Genomic DNA, 23,815 nt, shown 5'->3' on the forward strand with positions numbered 1-23,815 from the left:
ATAAGATAACTACCACTTTCTAAAATTAATTATAATATCAGTTTGATAAATTTAGCCAGCTATTTAGTAAGGATTTCTCAATAAGAAGGGTGTTTATTTAATACCCTAAAGGAGAACTCCATTGATTCTAGTCCATAGTAGCATATTTCCAGAGTATGTGTATTAAAAAAGAAATTCATCTTCCACATGATTTCTACCTTGGGTATAAAGAAGTTGGAGGTCACTATTGACCTAGGAACATTTAACCATCAGAAGGAAAGAATTTTATGCATCTTACAAAGAAAATAAATTCCCTCCCCCCCAAAAAAGTGCTCAATACAAAGAAAAATAATTCTGGTATGTTGTTCTCTATAAACAAAAGGGAGATGTTGAATTTTAAGGGGTTTATCCAACATATATGTGATTTAGTACACTAGATTCAATTAACATTTCTGTATTGTGGTATTTGATATATATGCACTTTGGATATCAGTAAAGATAATGGGTGATATTTGATTTGAGGGTCAGTTATTTAACACAATTTTCTGGACTTTTGTAACTTTAGTCACTTCTATGCTTGAGTACATGTCTCATGTGACTATGTGTTCATCATTTCAAAAGACATAGTTATCGTAAAAGAAGATAATGCAGACAATAATTTTGGTGCTTGGTACTTGTAAAGTATACCTATATATTATAGACCTATATAGTAATGAAGTGTGTACTAATTCAATTTATTACACATTTTGTATTTTCATCAAAGTAGACCATTAACAGGTAAATAAATGAATTGTACAGTAGCCACAACTAATTACCCCATCATATTTCCCAGTGGAAACTACTTTTTTTTCCTTTCATATTTTTGTTTTACTCTTATTCATGTCCAAAATTCTAAACTATGTGCTAAACTTTTATTATTTGACTTATTATAGACTCATATTTCTTGTACTAAAAGATGAGTCTTTAGCTACTTTATAGTTCTCTCTTCTATTTGCCACTTAGTTTTGGAAAGTTTTATTAATATTTTTAGTCTTTTCATTAATTATTTTATAATAATAATTATAAAAAATACAGCAGAAGCACTATATTTTTGCCTCCCCCTCAATTTTTGACTGTGTGTATGAAACTGCTTGCTATATAAAATGACATTGTAATCATCTGTGTTAGGTTTCTTTATCTGGGACAAACTACCTGGGAAAGTCAACTTAGCAGAAGGAAGGTTTATATCTGTTTATGGTTTCAGTCCATCATCAGCTGGCTCTATTGTTTCTTGGCTTGTGATAAGGCAGTGACTCATGGTCGGTCACTACAGAGCAAAACTGCTCACCTCATGATGGCCAGGAAGCAGAGGAAAGAGAGAGAAAAAGGAAGAGACTGGGAAGAAGTTACATATCTGCAGGACTTTCTTTGACAGGGCTCTATCACCTCCTATAGTTCCTATCATCTCCCAATAATACTATCAAATCATTACACATCAGTGGATAAATCGCTCATGAGGTCAGAGCCCTGATGATTCAATCACTTCCCAGGAGACCGCCTTCTGAACATGGCTGCATTGGGAATCAAGACCAACACAGGAGTTTTGCAGGGGGCATTCTAGATCTAAACCACAACATTATCCTATGATTCCATGTATTTTATAACTTACCCTACTTTTGTAGTGTCCTCTTATTTTATACTGTTAAGGTTGACAAAATTTTATAGATTATAGGGGCTGGGGTTTTGGCTCAGGGGTAGAGCACTTGCCTAGCACAGGCAAGGCCCTGGATTCGATCCTCAGCACCACATAAAAATAAATAGGTAAAATAAAGGTATTGTGTCCAACTACAACTAAAAAATAAATATTTTTTTAAAAATTTATAGATTATAAATTTTATAGTTTCTGGTAGCCATAATTAAGATTTTCCTGATTTTCCTAAATATTTAATATAAAATTTATTTAAAAGCCTCAAGGATTTATAACAATTTAAATATTGCCTCTGCAGAACAAATTGGTGTGGTAAGATTTTGTTTCATTTTCAATGGGTGCAGCATTATAATCCCTGTAGTACTTGAAGAATACTAACATCAAGGACAAATAGATTATCTTATGGTATTCTAAAATACCATCAGTTACTTAAATCATATATCAATTAGTTTCTGTAATGGTTTGAATATGAATTGTTCCCCCAAAAAATCTTGTGTTAATGCAGGTAGTGAAATGATTAGAGTATAAGAACTGCCATAACCTAATCAGTGTATCCTAATTTGAATGGACTAATTGGGTGGTAACAGGTGGGAGGTGGCTGGAGGAGATGGGCCATTGGGACATGCTCTGGAAGGGTTCATATTCTCTGTGGAAGTTTCCTGTCTCTGTACATCCCAGAAGCCATGAGGTGAGCAGCTTTGTCTCTACCCTGTACTTCTGCAATTATGTTATGTAATGAAGTTGGTCAACTGTGGACTGAACCTCTGAAACCAGGAGCCTACAAATACACTTTTCCTCCTCTAACTTGTTCTTGCATCAAGATATTTTGGTCACATCAGCAAAAGCAAACAAACACAGTCCCTACCTAAAATTTAATATTCTTGGAAAGCTTTTGATTTTTATTTTAAGTTTATAATTGCTACCATTTTTCTTAATTTAAGGAGAAACATATTTTCACTTTTGCTTCTAAACTGTCATTTTCCAGTCAAAATTAATACAGACAGTCCCTGACTTCAGATGATTGGGCAGGATCTTTTGACTTTATAGTGGTGTGAAAATGATATACACTTTGTGGAAGCCATGCCTTAGACTTTGAACTTTTGAGATTTTCCTGGGAGAGCAGAACACATACAATATTATCTCCCAATGCTTGGCAGGGACAGCAGACCACAGGTCCTGGGCAATGTTGTAATCAGGAGGGTAAAGATCTCATAGTTGATGCTCTACTTTGTTTGGTAGTTATCTGTATTAATGCCTTTTTAAGACTTAAAACATTTCACTTTGCAGAGTGTTTTGAGGCATATCACAAGGTAAGGTGTGGAGCATTTTTGCATATAATCCCTTTTTTTTCTCTGCTTTGGTTTCACTGACTTATCACTCTAATGTGAACAGACACTTTTTAAAGAAATATTGATCACTTCTTTTGTTGCTTGAAACTTCTTTTTAAAGAACTTCTGGCTTATATATAACGAACTCAAAAAACTTAACACCATGATACAAATAGTCCAGTCAATAAATGGGCAAAAAACTGAAGAGGTACTTCATAGAAAAAGAAATACGAATATATGAAAAAAAATGTTGAAATCTCTAATAATTAGAGAAATGTGATTTAAAACTACACCAGGTTTCAATTTCACTCCAATCAGAATGGCAATTATCAAGAATGCAAGTAAAAATAAATGTTGGGGAGGATGTGGGGAAAAATGTTCACTCATTCATTGCTGGTGGGACTGAAAATTGGTGCAACCACTCTGAAAAGCAGTATGGAGATTCTTCTGAAAAGTTGGATGGGAGCCACCGTTTGCCTCAGTATATTCCCAATTTACTTGAAATCAACATACTATAGTGATGAAGCCACATCAATGTTTATAGCAGGGCAATTCACAATAGTAATGTTATGAAGCCAACGCAGGTACACTTCAACAGATGAATAGATAAAGAAAATGTGGTATATATACACAATGGAATATTACTCAGCCATAATGAAGAATGGAATTATGGCATTTGCTGGTAAATTAATGGAACTGGAGACTATCATGCTAAGTGAAATAAGCCTTTCCCTCAAAACCAAAAGCTGAATGTTCTCTTTGATATGAGGGTGCTGACACAAAATAAGGGTGTGGGGATGGAAGAATAGAAGGTCATTGGATTAGACAAAGGAGAATGAAGGGAAGGGCAGGAATGGCTAAAGGAAAGACAGTAGAATGCATTGGACACAACTGTCCTAGATTCATATATGAATACACAAACAGTGAAGCTCCACATCATGTACAATCACAAGAATGGGATCCTAAATAGAATACATTATATTCCATGTATGTATAATATGTCAAAATACACTCTATTATCATGTATATATAATTTTATTTTAAAAAATTCCTGGCTTAGTTCTACCTTTATTATATCCTGTACCTGCCTCGTTCCTGATTTTCAAATTTATTTTTGCTGGGATTACTTTTTTTAACTTACTGGTCTATTTTGTTTAAATATAAATGATAGATCTTCAAATATTCAAGATAGTTACTATGTTGATAATGGGGAAGTATGCAACTATTAAAAATTAATTTCTGTTGAAGTTGATAATAATTTTGTGAAAACATCAGAAACTGAAGGAATGTGTCCTTTTGTTGTTGTTTGAGGTAAAAATTCAAGGTAACCTCAATGAAGAAGATCTGCTCTCTCTGTTGTGATAGTTGTATATCATGCTAAATAGATCAATGATCAATAATTTGGCAAGTGAATTCATATTCCCATTTGAAATAGAAGTGATAAAATGTTAATAGCTTCACTAGGTTTTAACTTTTCTTCTGACAATTCTCAATGATTTCATAATAGTTTCAGAATAAAAGAGCATAATTTATTCCAAGAAGCTAAAAACCTTGAAGTAGAACAGAAAGTTTTGAAATATCACATTAGGAAAAAAAAACATATTTTGCCTGTGTTTTTAAGAAGACAGTGTCAAAATGAAAATATAACCTGCATCAAGTTATGGCAATACCAATTTTGAAATATTTTATAAGGCTATCACAGCACACTGAACCATTAATATAATGATTATCTCATAAAAGTAATTTTGTAAGCACATAAGCTTCTTACCCTTTTATTAGTAACTTATATTGTAAGCAAAAGTGACAAGAGTTTTATTTATAACTTTGAACTTGCACTTTGACTTTTCTCCAAAAACCTATAGGTTTTTAATGTGATACAGAATGTATTTTTTCATTCTCCAACATATTAGGGCTGATATAACCAAGTTTCTTCACTTTAGACAAGCAATAACTGCAAGAATACTGTAAGGCATATTAAAATACTCTTAAAACATTGAATGATCATTAATTTTATATATACACATATTGGTTTTACATATACATATTGGTTAATAAAATACATTAAAGTTTGTAAGAAATCAACTTAACTCATAAGAACATTCCTGCCCATGATGTCAAGATTCTGCTTAAACATTTACAAAGATAGGTTCAGTTCAACAAACTTTTATTTTGGAATTAATCATCAATGATAACCCAGACTATGGACAATTGGCAAATGGTATAGTATGCACAAAACACGAACCCTATTCTGAAAGACTACATTCCCAGGGTAACATTGTTAATCCTTATTTCTAAACACAACACTAAGGATATATTTATACACAGGGAACATTTATAAACATACATATTCAAGGCAGAAGAACATCAACACAACAGAACTTTGGGTTTGTTTTTTCTGCATGGTATGTATATTTTTGTATCAGTGAATGATAGTAAAATGATGTCAGAGATAAAAGCAAATCTATAAGTCTCTTGTGTTTCTTTTAACGGTTTAATTGTTGCATTATAATTATATCTAATAGTGGAATTCATTGTGATATATATACACACATATATACAGAGAACATGTGTATATATGTGTGTATATATAATTATGTTCTATGTATATATGTGTGTGCACATATATATATAGAGAGAGAGAGATAGATCAAATTATCAAATATATCATAATTTGGTCAATCTTATTCCTCATATCCTTGCATTTTCCTCTCCTCCTTCCTCCACAGGTCACCTTCCTCCACTCTTCTGGTCTCCCTTTCTATTATATTTAATTAGTGCATTATAATTTTACCTAAAAGTGGAATTTGTTATGGTATATTCATACATCAACATAGCATAATTTGGTTGATTTTTATGAGATACCTTTTTTATCCACCCCCTGCCCCCAACTCCTACATGTGAGAGGAAACATTAGACCCTTGGATATTTTCCAATTCCTTCCACTTACAAGTATTGACATAATTTCAACCTTCTTTATGACTGAGTAAAACTTCACTGTGTATATATGCTAAATTTTCGTTACATATTTGTTGATAGAGTTACAGATATTTTATTTTGTTGATAACCCTAACAGAGGGTTTGATTCATGTTCTATTGTCCCAACTGTTTTTCCAAAAGTAGCTGGATGCTGTTAAGGACAGGATGGGCAAAATAAGCAGAGGTTCATAATTGCTCTGATTCCAGGACCACAGACAGAGGGCACCAGTGCATCTGAGGTTCCTGAGATTCCCTCTTTGAAGCAGTATAAACCAGTAGAAGTGGTGGACTTGTTGCATACACTGACCTCATGTTTTTATTGAGTAATTTCTGTATGGAATTTTAACATTCATTGTATCTTCATTTTATTACCAGGCACGAATCATTTCCAAAGTCTTTTTCAGACTTCTTCCTCCTTTAAGGAAGTTTGACTTTTATTGCTGATGACTAATTTTTTGTCCTTATCACTGTTACCATGAGGAGTGCTCTAATTGCAAGATTACCTAGGAATGAACTGTAGGCAGTTGTTCAAAATTTTAATTCTACAATTTAAATCCCAAGTGTTCCATGCACTTTAAATGCAATACATAGGTTGGCTTGCCTTCTCTCCATTTGACATTTCTCCTCTCTTCAAGAGTTACACAATCCCTACTGACTGTTTAAAGTTGGCTTTTTAAATTTTTTTTCCACAACCAAATGGGTATTATTTGAGGGAAATAATTTTTTTGTGGGTCTGGCACTCTACTGAGCTATTTCTATCTCATTTAAGACTCACAATGATGTAGGAGCTAGACAGTAATGCCTCTTTCTCTGGAAAAAAAATTTTTCTTTGAGTTTCCTATCTGCTCAATATCATCCAAATAGTACATCTAAACTAGCAGATCAATATGTACCACTATGTTTAGATCTAAATTACTACTTCTTGGGATAAGATGAATTATTCACAGAAAACAGCAATGGTCAAAAGATTCCTTATATTTAATTCAAGTCTCTCTTCCCACAGAACATTGCACTACTGTTACTTGTGACATCTCAGGTGATACACATGTCCAAGACTAGTCTTCAACTATAACTTGAAAAGAAGCTATCACTGATTATCTTAATAACATTTCTAAAGTTACAAAACATCGTTTGAGACACTTTTATTATTTTCTCCCTTTCTCAGAACACATCAATTCATCAGTGCCCCTAAATTTTAGATGACTCTGGTTGCACCTACCAACAAAGGTCTTGGAGAGGTGAAGTGTTTTGAACACAAGAAGCTTATTGAATCTTGAGTCTAGTAAACCCAGGTAAAAATCCCAGCTCTGATGTGAACTAATGGTGTGAAGCCGTTTGACTATACCTGTTACCTTTTTAAGAGTAAATTTCCCATTCTGGAGAAAGAGGTGCTATTGTCTAACTCCTAGGTGAGTCTTAAATGAGAGAAATAGCTCAGTAGAGTGCCAGACACAAACACCCAGTAATGATTGATAATTTTAATAGCAATTATGGTTAATTATTAAGATCATTACTATTACTTTTTGGTTTAGTTAGCCTTTGGCATCACTGTGAACAAAATATGAACAAGAACAAATTTAGTGGAGCAAATGCTTATTTGGGGCTTACAGTTTCAGAGGTTCCATAGAGGGCTAACTCCATTGCTCTGAGCCCAAGGTGAGGCAGCACATCTTGGGGGAAGATCCCAGTGGAGAAAAGCTGCTCAGCTTTGGGGGGGTCAGGAAAAAGAGCTCAAGGTTAAAGGGTCTCAAGGCAGATGCACCCTTCCAGGGGAAACCCCTAGTGATGCACCTCATCCAATCACACCCCACCTACCTAGAGTTATCACCCAGTTAGCCTCAAACTGAGATGGACAGGTTAGGTCACAGTACTCATAATCCATTCATTTAATCTCCAAACATTCCTGCATTTCTACAGAAGCTTTTTATGGATACCTCACATCCAAACAATAGCATTGCTACCGATGCTACTACTGCTAGTTACACATACTTTCAGAAAAAAAAAAAAATCTCCCATCATTGACTCCCCAAAACGTGAGAGTCTTACACTCTTACATACTCTCATATTTTGCTGCTTCATTCTAAGGTCTCCCTTCAAATTATTGCTAAAAAAAATGCTTGTAATTACAGAAAAGTTATTAGCATACTATTTAAAAATATATCAAAGTATTTTTGCACCAAATCAACTGATTTGCCAACTCTGTGACTAATCAGTTGTTTGATATGGAGATGTGCTTGAATATCTCATTTTATCCTTTTTTATTTTCTGAAGACATCAAAGCACACTGCCTCTATAATATTTCAAGAAGAAAACTAAAAATAAAATGTGTATATATAACATATCTACATAACCATCATGTCCTAACCTGAACTAGATAATTTATATTCTCAAACAGGTTATTTCTAGCTGAGAATCAGTTCAATCGTAAAATAAATCAATTTAGTCAATAGGAGTTGAGAAAAGGATAAAATGAGAAAGTAGTCAAACTTGTTGCTTGCCTATGAAACATATAGTTAGAAAATGTTAATAACATGGGCAATATTTCCCATTAAATTTTTATTACCTCAGACTTACAGAACTTCTAAGAATTATCTCATGGAAGTAAACACTGAGCAAACACTTTTCTTTTCTGCTTTAATAGGATCAATCTGAACTGAAAATGTTCTTCCTTTTCCTTTTCATCATCACCATTAATAATTGATTATTGTTAAGTGCCTATTATATGTGAAAGGCAATGTTAAAAATATGAGAAGATAATCTCTGATTAGTTGATGTCAAGAGACATTATTATTACTGTGTGTATATATGTGAATGCATGACCAATGTGATTCTACAAACTGTATACTCAGAAAAATGAGATATGATATCCCATCTGATCCAAATGTATGATATGTCAAGGTCATTGTACTGTCATGTGTAACTAATTAAAACAAATTAAAAAAAATTAGAAGAGGAAAAACATTTGTGTGCTGAACAGGTGTAGACACAGGCAGCACTTCAGCCCAGAGGACAAAACTGGTATTGCTGAGATAAGGCTCGCATTCAGATAAGCGACAATGTGATCTACATTCAGAATGTCCTGCTACTCTTTCACTCTTATTTGTATTTCTTTTTAATACAGTCTCTCTTATCCAAAAAGGGCGAATGTTTTTACACTCTCCCAAATGGGAACCTAAGTCTTCTCTCCATGTTATCCAGCCACTTGGAGATATGCATGGTTGAATTCTTTCTTCTCTTCCCTCTGTGGAACCTTCTCCATAATCCTGACAACACACTTCCCTTTCCAGAGATGTCCATGGAAATCTGCTGGCATTCTTCTATCTCAGAGGTCAATATATGCATTGAGTGTAAATCTCTAGAGATTTGGTGACATGGCTTATTTATCTCCTGAGCCTAGCATCTTACTGACTATATGGGAACTCTAGACACATCGTAGTGGAAACAGACCACATTTCCAATGCCTGATTCACTGCTTTTCATGGATTTCACTTCTGATATTTCATTTCTCCCTCTATAAAATGAGCATGATTTTATCTTCATGGTGGTACTCTTAGGAAAATTGGGGAAAAAATAACCTAAAGTACTTCCTATAATTCCTGGCTAGCAATAGATACTCAATAATTGACAGACATCAAGATTGTGATTAGAATGAATGAATGAATGAATGCATTCCCTCGTGATGCAGACTGTTTTTTGGTCTTTCAAACTTCCCATTGATGCATGCATCTTACAAGGCACACATCTCACTTTCTTTTATTGTGTCTATTTTCTTCTTTGAGTATGTTACCAAGATCAGCATGGTGTGGACCATCTCTTTGGTCAGATCCTTTCTTCAGTCTCACCTGTCCCTTTTTCATTCAACTGCTTCTCTGTTCTTAAAAACCACCATTAGAGAATGAAAGTCACTATCCCCAAGTTAAGTGACTCTGATAAAGCCCATTTGTCTTGTGGACTAAAAGCTTCCACTGTCTCTATTTATTTGGTGCTCTTCACTAAAATAAGGTCTTTGGTTGACATATATACTTTTTGTGATGAAATACATATTTCCAACAAAAAATTGGTGAATCTGTATTATTAATGGAAGACCTAATTAGTACCAGGAACAATATCATTACATACATTCTCTTTCTTTACTCCTTCCCCCATCCACTATTTTTTTATGCTTCTGTTCAGCCTTGAATCAACAGTTTGTTAGGTAGATGATTGTAAAGAGAGGATATAGAAAATCTTGACATGATCTCTGGAAGTTTCTCAGTGTAAAGTGTCTTCCTAAGGTGTGCTGAATGCCTTGGAAAACAATGCAGTGAGTCAATTAATAAATTTTCTTTATTTCTATTACAAAATAAAGTTGATGCCCGAGCTTTGTCATCAGATACCTTATGTATGGCTTCTCTTAAGAGTGAATTTCTACATTAATAGATTTTTATGAAGGCTAGAGCTGTGATAATTTTGAGAGTATTAACATGCCACATCTTTTCCATGTTAAGTTGCTCAAAACACCTGTTTGATGGCTGAGAATGTTTCTCTTAATTTGTTCCTAAGGATCGACTGAATTGAGTGTTATTATTATTCTTGCTCCTTTCTGAAAAAATGCTTGTTGAATACTAAATTGCATTGTGATGCCTAACTTTCATATGGAAAAATAATTGGTTCAAATTCCCAGATCTTTGTTATATGCTTCCTGGTTATCAATTATTTACCTATTGTTAGGGATGCTGATGGTGAAGGTAGTTTGCATTGAGGCTGCATCTATTACTTTAGGACTTGAATATGTTGATAGTAGATCAGCTTAAAATTTCATCACACTGCAGTCCCTAGGAGTGTGTATTATCAATTTTTCCACATGACATACATTTTATCATAATAAGAAAACAAAGGCTTAGTGTCTGTACTATTAATTACTGTACTTTAAACAATTTTTTTAAATTAAAACACACCCTAGTGACAATATACTTAGAGGTTGTGAAATCCAAGTTGTAAATAAATAGTTCTCTATTTTTGGAATCTAAATATGATCTAAAATTATGCTGTCACCTGAGTATCATGCCCCTCCTTTTTCAAAATTTCTTATTTTTACCCTAGAAAAGCTGGGTTTTAGTTGGCACCAAAGACATTTCTTAAATGCTTTGATGTGCCTAAGAGCAATTGTATATACAAGAAAATCAAGAGTCATTTATTTGTCATGTACAGTTGGGCTCCCCTACAAATTTTTGATTATAGTAATTTACTACCTCTCTCTTGGCCTGCAATGACCCTGTGGTAACATGGAATAATTTTAATAAGGAAGACACTCAGAGGTCCAGAATTTTTGCCCTTGTATTTTTATTCAAATGTATTTATGTGGCCCTTATGTCAGTCAGAGGGCAGGAAGTTAATGGCTTAGAATTAGAATACAGGTTAATTTTTTCAGGCTCTGTGATTGTTTTTCGGGTAGCAAAGTGGAACCTGCCTGATCTGGAGCTAAGAACCCATCTCCCAAGCACACACAGGTAGAAATGGAACAGTTTCAGTTTTCATAATTTATATTTCTACAATAGCAGCTGTTGCTTTCTCAAAGCTCTATGTAAACCAACCATATATCAAAGAATAATAAAAAAATAGAAGACTAATACCCTATATTTATATTCACAATATAAATGTACTATTTATCAGATTTTTTTGTCTTTTGCTATCTTTAGTCAACATTGATATGAAATGGTACTTTGTCTTTTATTCAGAGATCTAATATTTCATTTAAATTTTATTTTATATTAAATTTGTTTTAAAAAATCACATATATAATATGACTATGTAGCTTATGGTCTGATAAGGAAATTTTGAAGAAGGATAATAAATGTTAAGTCAGGACCAGAAGGTAAGTCATAATTCCAGGCAGGCGGACACACCCCTACCATCCCTTTGCCCATAACTAAAGCCAAAATGATGTTGGCATTACTCAACTGGATCTCCAGTCTCCTCCTCTGTATACTCATCCTCTTTACTCCAATGAAATTTCAATATTTTTAAAATTACTACATGACAGCAGAATTTATTTTGATAAAATTATACAATTATGAAATATATTTTATTCTAATTAGGACCCCATTCTTGTGCATATACATGATTGTGAGATTCACTGTGATGTTTTCCTATATATACGTGGGAAAATTATGTCAGATTCATTCCACTATCTTTCCTTTTCCCATCCTTCGTTCTTTCCCTCCATTTCCTATTGTCTAATCTACTCAACTTCTGTTCTTCTCCTTACCCTCCCACCTTATTGTGAATTAGCTTCCACATATTAGAGAAAACATTCTACCTTCCACACTTGGCTCTTTGGGACTGGCTTATTTGCTTAGCATGATAATCTCCAGATCCAACCATTGAAGCTGCCTGAAAGTGGTGCAGATAAAAAAAATTTCATATTGATTTCTGATCTAGTATTATACATTCAACTTATATAATTTTATTTACCTATGAACTAAATTAATTTTCCTTTTTTTGAAATTACAATGTAACCTTAATAGAAATAATATATTATTGGCTAGGCACAGTGACACATACCTATAATCCCAGTGTCACAGAGAGTCAGGAAGATCAAGAGTTCAAAGCCAGCCTCAGCAAAAGTGAGGTGCTAAGAAACTCACTGAGACCCTGTCTCTAAATAACATACAAAATAGGACTGGGGATGTTGCTTCATGGTTTAGTATCAATATGTTCAATCGCTAATACCCCCCGAAAAAAACAGAAATAGTATATTACTATGTAAAAACATTAATACTCAAAAACAAAGAGTGTGTGTGTGTGTGTGTGTCTGTGTGTGTATGTGTGTATGCGTGCGCATGTGGTCTATAATATAAAATAGCCATAGAATACTAAAAGTTATAAACATTTATCATTTGTAAACAATGAAGATAATAACTAAAATTCTGTGGTTCCTGTCTTCCAGTTTTATAACATGAAATGAAGTAAAATTTCAATGCAATTTATGTGCATTGTACACAAAATACAAAATTCCCAATCACTCCCACCCGAAGAGGTCACAATGAAAGGAAAGGAAGGTTTTCATTTTATCTTTTTCACGTATTGGAAGCTAATGATGAAATACAATAACCATCTCTTCTCCTGGACCTTTGCCTGTGATGAAATAACTTTAAAATTCTCAACTAGTTAAAGGTTAGCTAAGCTGTATGTTGTGTTTTCATTTGTTTCTGGATAATGAATCATGAAGATGTTCTTTTACTTATCCACATGCTGGTGACCCACATTTAGGTGACCCTAATGATCTCATCATGTTGGTCATCAAATACACGAGTAGAGAAGAATTCACTGTCATCTCCACTGAGAGCAAAGTGTGTGACTGTCAATTTCCATAGCAGACTCATCACTGTCAGCCTCTCTATAACCTGATAATTTACTGTTACCACCCTAGCAAGAAAATATGATTATCACGTACTTCGATCACTGAGTTTACTGTCATTCTGATTATGCACTTAGGGAGAAATCAAAATTTCTTCCCAAGAGTATGGGGGCTTCTGTGTTCACCAAGTTTCTACTGAAATATAGGAATGACAGTAATTTTTTTCTCCCATGGAGTGCCTGAAGCCAGAGCCTTGTCTTAAAAGTGTGGAGTGTGTGTTAAGAGAGTCCTAAGAGAATGTTCAGAGAGCAGACGGTTGGATACCAAGGGAACTTACCAAGGGAGCTTACCAAGGGTGCCAAGGAATGGGCCAAAAATGTCTGACTTGCTACAGTTGATCAGGCACCTTCCTAATCATAGCTTCAGGGAGTTCTTGGAATTTGCTTACACTGAAGTATAATAAAACAAGTTTCTAGAATTAGAATTATCTGGACTGTAATGAAGACACAGATAGAGAAGTCGTGTAAGGCATAACCCAGAAGAAGCCTTGCTGTTCCTTTAGTGTGTCACTCAGGCCAATACTATTGCCTTGGCCAAGGTCTCATTAGCCACCTGTATGCATTAGGCCTGGAATAGTTCCTGGAATCTCTGCTTTCTGTTTTTATATTGTTCACAACATTTTATATTGAGATGTTCCTCATCAACCTAATCAGAAGTAAAAATGCAATAATCTAGAACAGATTTTAAAAATTCATATGCTTTTTGCTTAGGGTAATTCTGTTTTAAAATTTAAAAATGTAAGATATTAAATAACACAAGTGACTTTGCTTGTAGTTGTTTCTTCTAGTCAGTGATGGGTGCAAAATACATTGTAACTCTATTTCAAATACCTTTGTAATAGAGGGAATGAGGGAAAGGGAAAAAGATAGAGGATCCACATATCAGAGAGACTAGTCAGACTGTGTTTTTTGGGGGACTGACTTATTTCACTTAGAATGATATTCCCCAGTTCCATCAATATACCAACAAATGCCATAATTTCATTCTTCTTTATGGCTGAGTAATATTCCATTGTGTATATATACCACATTTTCTTTTTTTTTTTTTTAAGAGAGAGTGAGAAAGGGAGAGAGAAAGAGAGAATTTTAATATTTATTTTTTAGTTATCGGCGGACACAACATCTTTGTTTGTATGTGGTGCTGAGGATCGAACCCGGGCCGCATGCATGTCAGGTGAGCACCCTACCGCTTGAGCCACATCCCCAGCCCCCCACATTTTCTTTATCCATTCATCTGTTGAAGGGCATCTAGGTTGGTTCTACAGTTTAGCTATTGAGAATTATGTTGCTATAAACTAAGTGGCTGCGTCACAATAGTATGATGATTTTAAATTCTTTGGGTATATATGGAGGAGTTGATCAGGCATCTTCCTAATCATAGCTTCAAAGAGTTCTTGGAATTTGGGTCAAATGGTGGTTCTATTCCAAGTTTTCAATCTTCATATTGATTTCCAAAGTGGTTGCACCAATTACAGTCCCACCAGCAATGTATGTGTGAACCTTTTCCTCACATTCTTGCCAACATTTATTGTTACTTGTATTTTTGATAATTGCCATTGTGACTGGAATGAGATGGAATATCAGTGTTGTTTTAATTTGCATTTCTCTAATTGCTAGAGATGTTGAGATGTTGAATATTTTTTGTGTATATTTTTTGACCATTCTTATTTCATGACCAGTGTAACTCCACATCATGTACAACCACAAGAACAGGATCAATATTATAATGGGTTGCCCTCCATGTATGTATATCATGTCAAAATACACCCTATTGTCATGTATATCTAAAAACCACAAATAAGAAAAAGATAGGCAAAGGAAAGAGGGAGTAGGGGAGGGAGAGAGAGAGAGAGAAATAGGAAGGAATATGCAGAGGTTAAGGAATAGGGTATAAAGAAGAAAAGAGAAGAAAGGGCTGCATAATTCTAGCATATGCATCAGATGAAACAGCAGTCCAACTCTTGAGGCATCTTTCAAAATATTTCACTGTGCCACACTGAGATTCCTCAGCAGGAAGTAAGTCACAGTGGCACTAAAACTCAACCACCTGAAAATAAATGTATTAAGCCATTTGTATCTTTATTCAGGGGAAAGACAAAGTCTAAATCAACTACCTTTAGGAAAATGTATTGAACTAATTTGTTTCAACACCAACACAGCAGGGGAAACCAAAATAAAGCTGTGACCAGCAAGTCAACAAATTCCACAGTAGGAAAATAGGATAAGGAAACATCAAAAGGAGCCTATTGTTTTTAAAAAAGGAAGAAAGTAGCAACAAACTTTGAAAGAGCTGCAATTCTTTTATTGGCTGAAATTTGCATAATTGTGCTATTAGGAGAAAACATTTAATATCTTGTTGATTAATTATAAGCATTGTATTCTGTCTGTGATCTTGAACTCATATTTATAAATGTCATTTCATAAGTCATCTTTTTCCATGTCATTTCAAACCACGCCAGTGCTACACTTATCTGACTCAGGAAGTGTATCGTGGTTAATTGTAGTATCTCAGGCCAAAGTAGATTAACTTATTTCTTTTTTCTTTACATAGTATTTGAAAGAGATGGTTCAGGGTGATATTTAGAGCTGGCATTGAAAACTTCTGGTAGGGGAAGCATTGCTTATTATAGACCAAGAAAAGGAAAAAAAGAATGTTTATCTGCATTAGTCTATGTTCATGCTATTTGAAAACTATTAATATATGTTTTAAAGACATTTGAACAATAGGAGAATTTACAGATTACTGAGCTATTAGTAGAGATTTTTTTTTTTGCTAAAGTCTAAATTGTTTACTTTTTTAATGTCCATTTTTTTCTCTATGTCATTCAGGAATATAAAATAATCTACAATGATGTTCTTAAAAAGAGTTATCAGATTTCATTAGTAGTCATTCTGGAAGCCTTTTTGCCATAGCATCTACCAAATTCATTATCCCAGAGCAGAACCAGGAGACATAAAAACCTGTTCAAAATATTAGAAATTGTTTTATAATCAGCAATATAAAATGTGTCTGAAATATCTTCTTTTTGTTACCTTTAATGTAATGGATTTTACAAAGGTTTCACAATATACAGACATTTACAATTTCATGTTCTACTAAATGATGCAAATATGTGTCAGCATTGATGGGAGAAATCTAAACTAAATTAGCTGTCATCATCTCATAAAGAAGTACTGGGATCTCCATAACAAGAATTTACAGTGTTTCCATATAATGCTGTTATACAGTTTGGATATCAATCATTCAATCATATGATGTAAAAATACATCACTAAACATATGATGGCCTGTCTAAACATGGATTACTGTTTGGATATTCTCGGCATGATAGATAATATTTATAACATATAACATCAAAAGATAAACATGATCATCAGCACATACTGAAAACAACCTGGGACAGGGGTAAGGCTTCAATCCTATATCCCAAACCCTCATCTAACTGTTCTGGAGTTCAGAAGTTTTCAGAGTCTTGAACAATAAAGGAATGAATATGATAAATTTGCTCTGGATAATCAACAGGTATTCAAACATATTCATGTACAGGGACAATATGTTTATAAATATATAAAACATGAATATTCATGGCTTTGTATTAACTAAGGTCATGTTTGTTGCTGGGTTAGTTTGTGTAATGCTAGATTTGGACACAAAATGAATTCTCTGGAGAAAAAAAATTCAGGTTTCCAAGACTTATATTTTGGAATTATGAAAAATAGATTGTGTACATTTGCTAGCTCAACATATATTGATGTGAAAATAAAGTATTAATTGAAACTTTGTGTTTTGGTAATAGTTTAAGAAAATTTAATTTTGTTAACTTGTATAACTCTCAAAATAGACCCGAGAGGTGTCATTATATCTAAATAAGTTTTTCAGCTCATAGATAATTCTTAAAATCTCAGCTCTGTTCTTAAGTCCTCTTCACCTACAACTACCTCATTCTGGCATGAACTACCTTCAGTTGATTGTATTTCTTTTATGTTTATTTGGGAACCAACCACAGCATTAAAACTTCAATAAGCAATCAGTAAATATTGACCATGGGTTAACTCAGGCAAAAGAGTAGTCATTGGGTAGTTCTGGGGTTTTATAGGGCTCTGTTTTTTCCAGACCAGTTCTAACTAGACACATAAGGTAAGCCAAATATTAGAACAATAGAATTATTTTAATAGCTTCACTGTTCAGAAACTACTATTGCTTCTGTAGCATTCAAAAAATAGAAAAATTAATATAGGAAAAACCTATTCCACATACACTAAGTAAATTTACACACAAACTTAGAAAAAAACTATAATAATAAAATTACTTCCATATATCAAGAGGCCTTTAAAAGTTATTAAAGCTCTTAAAAATGAACAATGTGTATTTAATATCTAAAGCATTTACAAGAACATGGGATTTTTAAAATAAAATTTACTTATTGATTTATAACTCTAGCCTGTTTAATAATTTTTACTTAGAATCTTTCATGTTACCTACAACTTTTTACCATTTCCTAAGCATTTTTAGAGCTCCCTCTACTGTTCAAATATGAACATACTTATCAAAATTTACCAAGGAAAGTAAACTGGTTTAGAAACACACTGCTGACTAAAGATTAATATTTATAATCTTAAAAATATATGATCTATATTTGTCATTGAATATTAATTGAAAATATTAATTTCCTCCTATTTCCATCTAAAGTTATCTGATCTTATAATCAGCTCCTAAAATAATGAGAATACTCTTTGTAGTATAGCTTATGGATACCTAAACATTTCTTTCAAAGTTTCACCTCTCTCCCTATTTTATCAGAATGTATCTGTCAATTCTTTTATTAGTTCATGTATAACAAAACTTTGTCATGTACAAAAATACAAAAAAAGCATTTTTAAACTGACATAATAGAAATCAAAAAAGGCTTAAATAGTTTGTGTTTCATATTTGCATAAGTGTGTGAAATTGTATAAGGACTTTTCATCTGTAGAATGCTTGAGGACACACAACTCTTGAGTGAGTTAAACAAATGTTAAATATTATCCAGTATTATGGAAAAAAAACTAGGTAAAGTTTAGATATTATGAAACATTTTTCTTACTAAAATTAATGTTCCAAATGGTGAAGTTTCCTTTTGAGGTGAAGTGTAATTTTCCCACTATTTCTTGTATGAAATAATATATAGAATTTTTCTCTTGTGACTAAATGACAAACACGGAAATATGGGAAGACATAAAATATGTTTATGATAAAAACTTCAAGAACAGCTGTGGAATTTGGAGATTTCTGCACCAAGATTCTGAAAAACAATATAGCAATTAATTCCATGAGAAAACCAAATCAAGGTATTAAACTTTAAAATAATAACTGAGATTATTAATTCAATATTTAAAATGCAAAAATAAACAGAGACAAAGCTTATGAGTGAAGAATATACAGTAGTTCTCTAAAAGAGCTCTAAATTTATATTGAAATTTTATTATTACTTGTCAGAGAATACTAAAATATTTAAATGAAATTGAATTATTAGTCTGTGGATAGAGAAAGTACAGTTTCCCTTGATATTGACAGGGTATTGATTTCTGGATTCTACTTCATGGATCCAACAACCACAGGATGCTCAAATCTCATATAAGAGGTCATTCTATTTGTGTGACACCTATGTCCACTCTTCCATTTACTTTAAATCATCTCTAGATGACTTAAGATACCTAATATAATGTAAATGTTATATAAATAATTTTATATTATTTAGGATACAATAGCAACAAATAAGTCTCTACTTATTCAGTATGGTATCAATTTCCTCCTGATATTTTTGATCCATGGTTGTGGGGGAGGGACAATTGGATTTTATAACTGATTTATCTATTTTAGGAACTGAAAGCATATTTTTTCAAGTTTTAGAAGGCTAATGTTTTTTTAAAAAAAATCAGTGAATATCAATTATATATTCTAATGATTTTCCAAGGTCTAGTTTGGAGCTATAGCTTCTAAAATGCAGTCACAGAAATGTGCGCTTTAAGAAATGACATTATACCCAGGGTATTCAATAATAATTCTTGCTGTTTTAAGCATAAGAAAAGTGAGAAGTAGTGTACATATCTAACTTATTTAACAAATTATTCTATAACATTATGTGTCAGACACTGCTATAAATAATTTACTGAAGCAAATTATTGAAATGTTATAAAAGGAAAGCATTATTCCTATACCCATATTATAGTAAGGAAACTAAAATGTAGAGCTGTTAAACTCCAAGATCATATACAGCTAGAAATTAGTAAAGCTGATATTTACAGGTTGGTATACTGCTTTCAGAATCTAGGCTTCTAACAACTCCTTTCTCTACTGCATGGAGAAGAGAGATTCATTTGATTTTTTTTGTTTCTTTTTTTCTCTCTCTTTTCCTTTTTTTCTTTATTATGTTCTATTTTTTCCCTTTCTTTTTAATTAATCAAGGAGTCAACATTGGATCAGTCTAAACTAAGAAGTTTTGTTCTGGGCTAACTGGAAAAAGAACTACATTATTCCCTATCCTTTATATTTTAATCAAAATGTAATTACACTGTGTGCTTAAATAGTATATGACCAGGTTGTTTTGACATCTTAAAACCTTGTAGAAATCCTTAAAGCCTCCCTATAGGTATCCTTATGCCAAAATAAATACGTAGTATCATCAAAAAATATATATATAAACCTTTAAGGATATTTGCAAATTTTTTTGCATGATTACAGGAAAAGGATTGTGCCTCAGTCTATTTATTGTTGATAATAATACAATATCACAAAACGGAAAACACAATGAAAACAGGTTCATTTCAATGCATGATTCTGATCCAAAGTTGAGGGGCCACGTCCATTGGTAGCTTTTTTGCAAGTTCCACATCCCAAGGTAGCACAGGGCATCATATGGCAACAGACAGGAGACTAAGCAAGAGATCTAGTCAAAATTGTCTTTTATGCAGTCCCTATCTCAAGATAACAAATGAGCCCGTTGTTCCCATGAATGGATTAGTCCATTCATGAGAACAGAGCCCTAATAATGTCCTCTTAAAATTTTTACCTGGTCTCACTTGCCAATATATCAAAATCAGGAATAAATTTCAACATGAGTTTCAGAAGGGGCAAGTAATACTCAAACTGCAGCAGACAATATAACTCTGAATCAGATTCATGTGTGATCCAAAAAGGATTAAGCATCACAATAAAATAAATTTCAGATGCTAATGAAGGATAGCATCTCCATCCATGCTATGTCTATGGCTTTTATCCATCCTTTCCAGGGGACACATGGAAGTGTGTTATTCTTTTGAACACTTTGTACAATCTATATTTTAGCTAACGCCCCAGATCCTTTGCCACTGATTGCATCAATTTCCCTTCCTTTTTTTTTTTTTTTTTTTTACTTTTTAGAATATCAGTTTGTTCCTTTATGAAGTAGGAATTCAGCAACTTAGAGAAGGGAGGGGATATATTTTGGGTTGTTTTGAATAATTATATTTGTTATGTCAAAGTGAACCTCACTACTATGTATACTGCACTAACAAAAATATAAAAAGAATAAATAACTTTAAATTAATTACTCTAGCACTTAGATGCTGCCAACGACAAGGTATGTGTGGACTGTGGGTTCATTTTGTGTAGTGAAAAGGCTTTGCAATCAAATTGATCTAGGTTAAGTTCTCAGTTCTTTTGTGGATCTGGTTTGTGATGTGGGCCATTTACCTGACTTCTCTAACACTCAGTTTTCCCTACAAACTAGAGGGATAATAGTCACTAAACAGAGTGGTTGTTATGGTTCGGATGTGAGGTGTACCCCCCAAACTCACATGTAATACAAGAAAGTTTGGAGGAGAAATGATTGGGTTATAGCCTTAGCCTAATCAGTGAGTTAATCCCGATGAGATTAACTAAAGTGGTAGGGTGTGGTCCAAGAAGATGGGAATTGGGCTGTGGCTTTTGGTATATATTTGTATCTGGAGAGTGGATTTTCTCTCTCTGCTTCCAGATGTGAGCTGCTTCCCTCTGCCACACTATGCTGCCATGATTTTTTTTTTAAAATATTTTTTTTTTTTTTGGTTGTTCAAAACATTACAAAGCTCATGGCATATCATCTTCCATACATTTGATTCAAATGGGTTATCAGCTCCCATTTTTACCCCAAATACAAGTTGCAGAATCACATCGGTATGGAAATGGAAGGAGACCCTCATTGTTACATAAAACTACATATAAGAGTTTGTGAGGGGAAAGGGAAAAAAAAAGGGAGAGAATTAAACCACTGCTGCCATGATTTTCAGCCTCACCTAGAGCCCTAAGGAATGGGGCCAGCCTTCTAAGGACTAAGACTTCTGGAACCATGAAGCTCAAATTAACTTTTACTCCTTATAGTTGTTCTGGTCAAATCTTTTAGTCACAGAAGCAAAAAAGCTGACTAAAACAGTGTTTTTAACCAATCAATTTAAAAATTATCTAGGAGTTTCCTTCTGAAAATATATCAGAGGATTGTCAAACAAACACTTAAGAGTCTGCTGGGGGTCTTGGGAATTCTAACTTTGATTTACTATTTACTATTGATTAGAACCAGACTGCACAGTTAAATGTTAACTTACAGAAGATTAATAAGTAGCAAGTGTTTTTGGTCCACTTGAAAAGATAATCCTCAAAGGTTGCTTTTCTATTGCCCTGTAGGATGTTATAGTCTTGAGTGCAATTTTGCATCATTATTACAGAGATGTTTTTCCCCCACTGAGTCTGTATGGAGCAGCTTATTTTATTCTCCTTTGAACCCGGTTCATCATCTTGTTAGTTGCCTCATTAATTTATGTATGTTTTAAAATTCTTAATGGGAGAATTTCATGCACATGTTTACAAGAGTTCTATTTTTAACTTTGTGTATTTTGGTAAAAGTAGCTAAGTAAGCATTAAAGAATTATATTATTGCTTCCTTCCTTGGGCACTTTTGCAATGATCTACCACGTGGAAAACTCTTGCTTCCTTTGCTATATGAAATGCCCTTTGCTGACATTTCTTTTTGAAATTGTCCCAACCATCCTCCTTGGCCTAGTTTAAATGTTTTCTCCTTCAGGAAGTCTTAGCTAATTCCACAAATCAGAAGTGACTGCTCTCTGTGTTCCCAAAGCATTTTCTTTGTCACTGAAATTAATCATGGTTATTTGTGTATATGTCTTAACTCCCCTGATGAACTCAAGCGTGTTTGGGAGCAAAGCTTTTACCTTGTTCATCATTTAATATACATCAGTCCCCAAACTATGCTTTGCTCTAGAAAGTGTAGAATAGAAAATATTCATTTATTAGAATTAGGCATGCAGAGCTGTGAAATGAGCCAGTTAAACCTGTTATTTAAAAAATAAAATCATTCATTTTGAGTGGATGGGTATAATAAACTCAGGCAATTACCAGTAAAAAGTAAAAAAGTAGAGAAGTACAGAGGCGTTCAAAGTTTTTGTACCTACAAGATTTATAAAGCTTAAATCACTAATAGTAAAAATAGTAAGAAAAATAACATAGAAAGTGAAATCATTCTGGAGACAATTCTCTTTATGTAGCATATAACTTTTAATTATACAAAAACTCAATGTTAGAAAGAGTCTATATTTTATTATATAAAGCAGCATTCCAGTTATAGCTTTAAGTTTTAAAATCATATAAATAAATCATTTTAGTATTGACTGCTCTGAACAAATTTATCACTGCAGACTGTGTAATATATGGTAAATCATATCCCCATGCACATGATCTTTTTCTGTTAGTAAAATTAGAACATATACCCTTTCTATCAAATAGAAACATTATGCATACAAGCTTTGCTAAATCTCCTTGAACTTCAAGTAGGAATGAATTATATACACCTGTGTAATAGAATGCAAGTTCTCAGATTTTAATATGCATACAGATCATTGGGGACAGTTGTTACCATGCTCATTCTAATTTTTGATACTTAAAGTGTACCACAGATTCAGCATTTCCCATCAGCTTGCAGGTGCTAGTTTGTGGCCCATAATTTGAGAAACAGAATTAGAAAACCCATTTAAACATTTTTGTAAGCCAGGCATGGTGGTGCATGCCTATAGTCCCAGCTTAGTAGAAAGTCTAAAGCAGCAGGATTGCTTAAGCCCAGGAGTATGAGGGCAGCCTGGACAACATAGGCAGCTCCCATCTGAGATAAATACATAAATATTTTCTTTCTTTCTTTTTTATTTTTTTTAATTTAGTTTCCTTTTTACATAATCTTTTAAATTTTGCCCTTATTCTATAAGCTTGAGGGTATATTGAAAAAAATATATATTTTTGTGTCTTACCTGGTGAGAATGGGGGGAAAGAAAATTGACCTATGACTTTTAATCCTCTGCTGAAATTGAAAAACATCCTGAAACATTCAACCTTTTAAAATTGGTTTAATATTAGTTATTTGTTTTAATTTTTCCCAATTCTGTACATC

Source organism: Callospermophilus lateralis, chromosome 10 (assembly GCF_048772815.1).
Source record: "Callospermophilus lateralis isolate mCalLat2 chromosome 10, mCalLat2.hap1, whole genome shotgun sequence".
In the NCBI taxonomy this organism is placed as follows: domain Eukaryota; kingdom Metazoa; phylum Chordata; class Mammalia; order Rodentia; family Sciuridae; genus Callospermophilus; species Callospermophilus lateralis.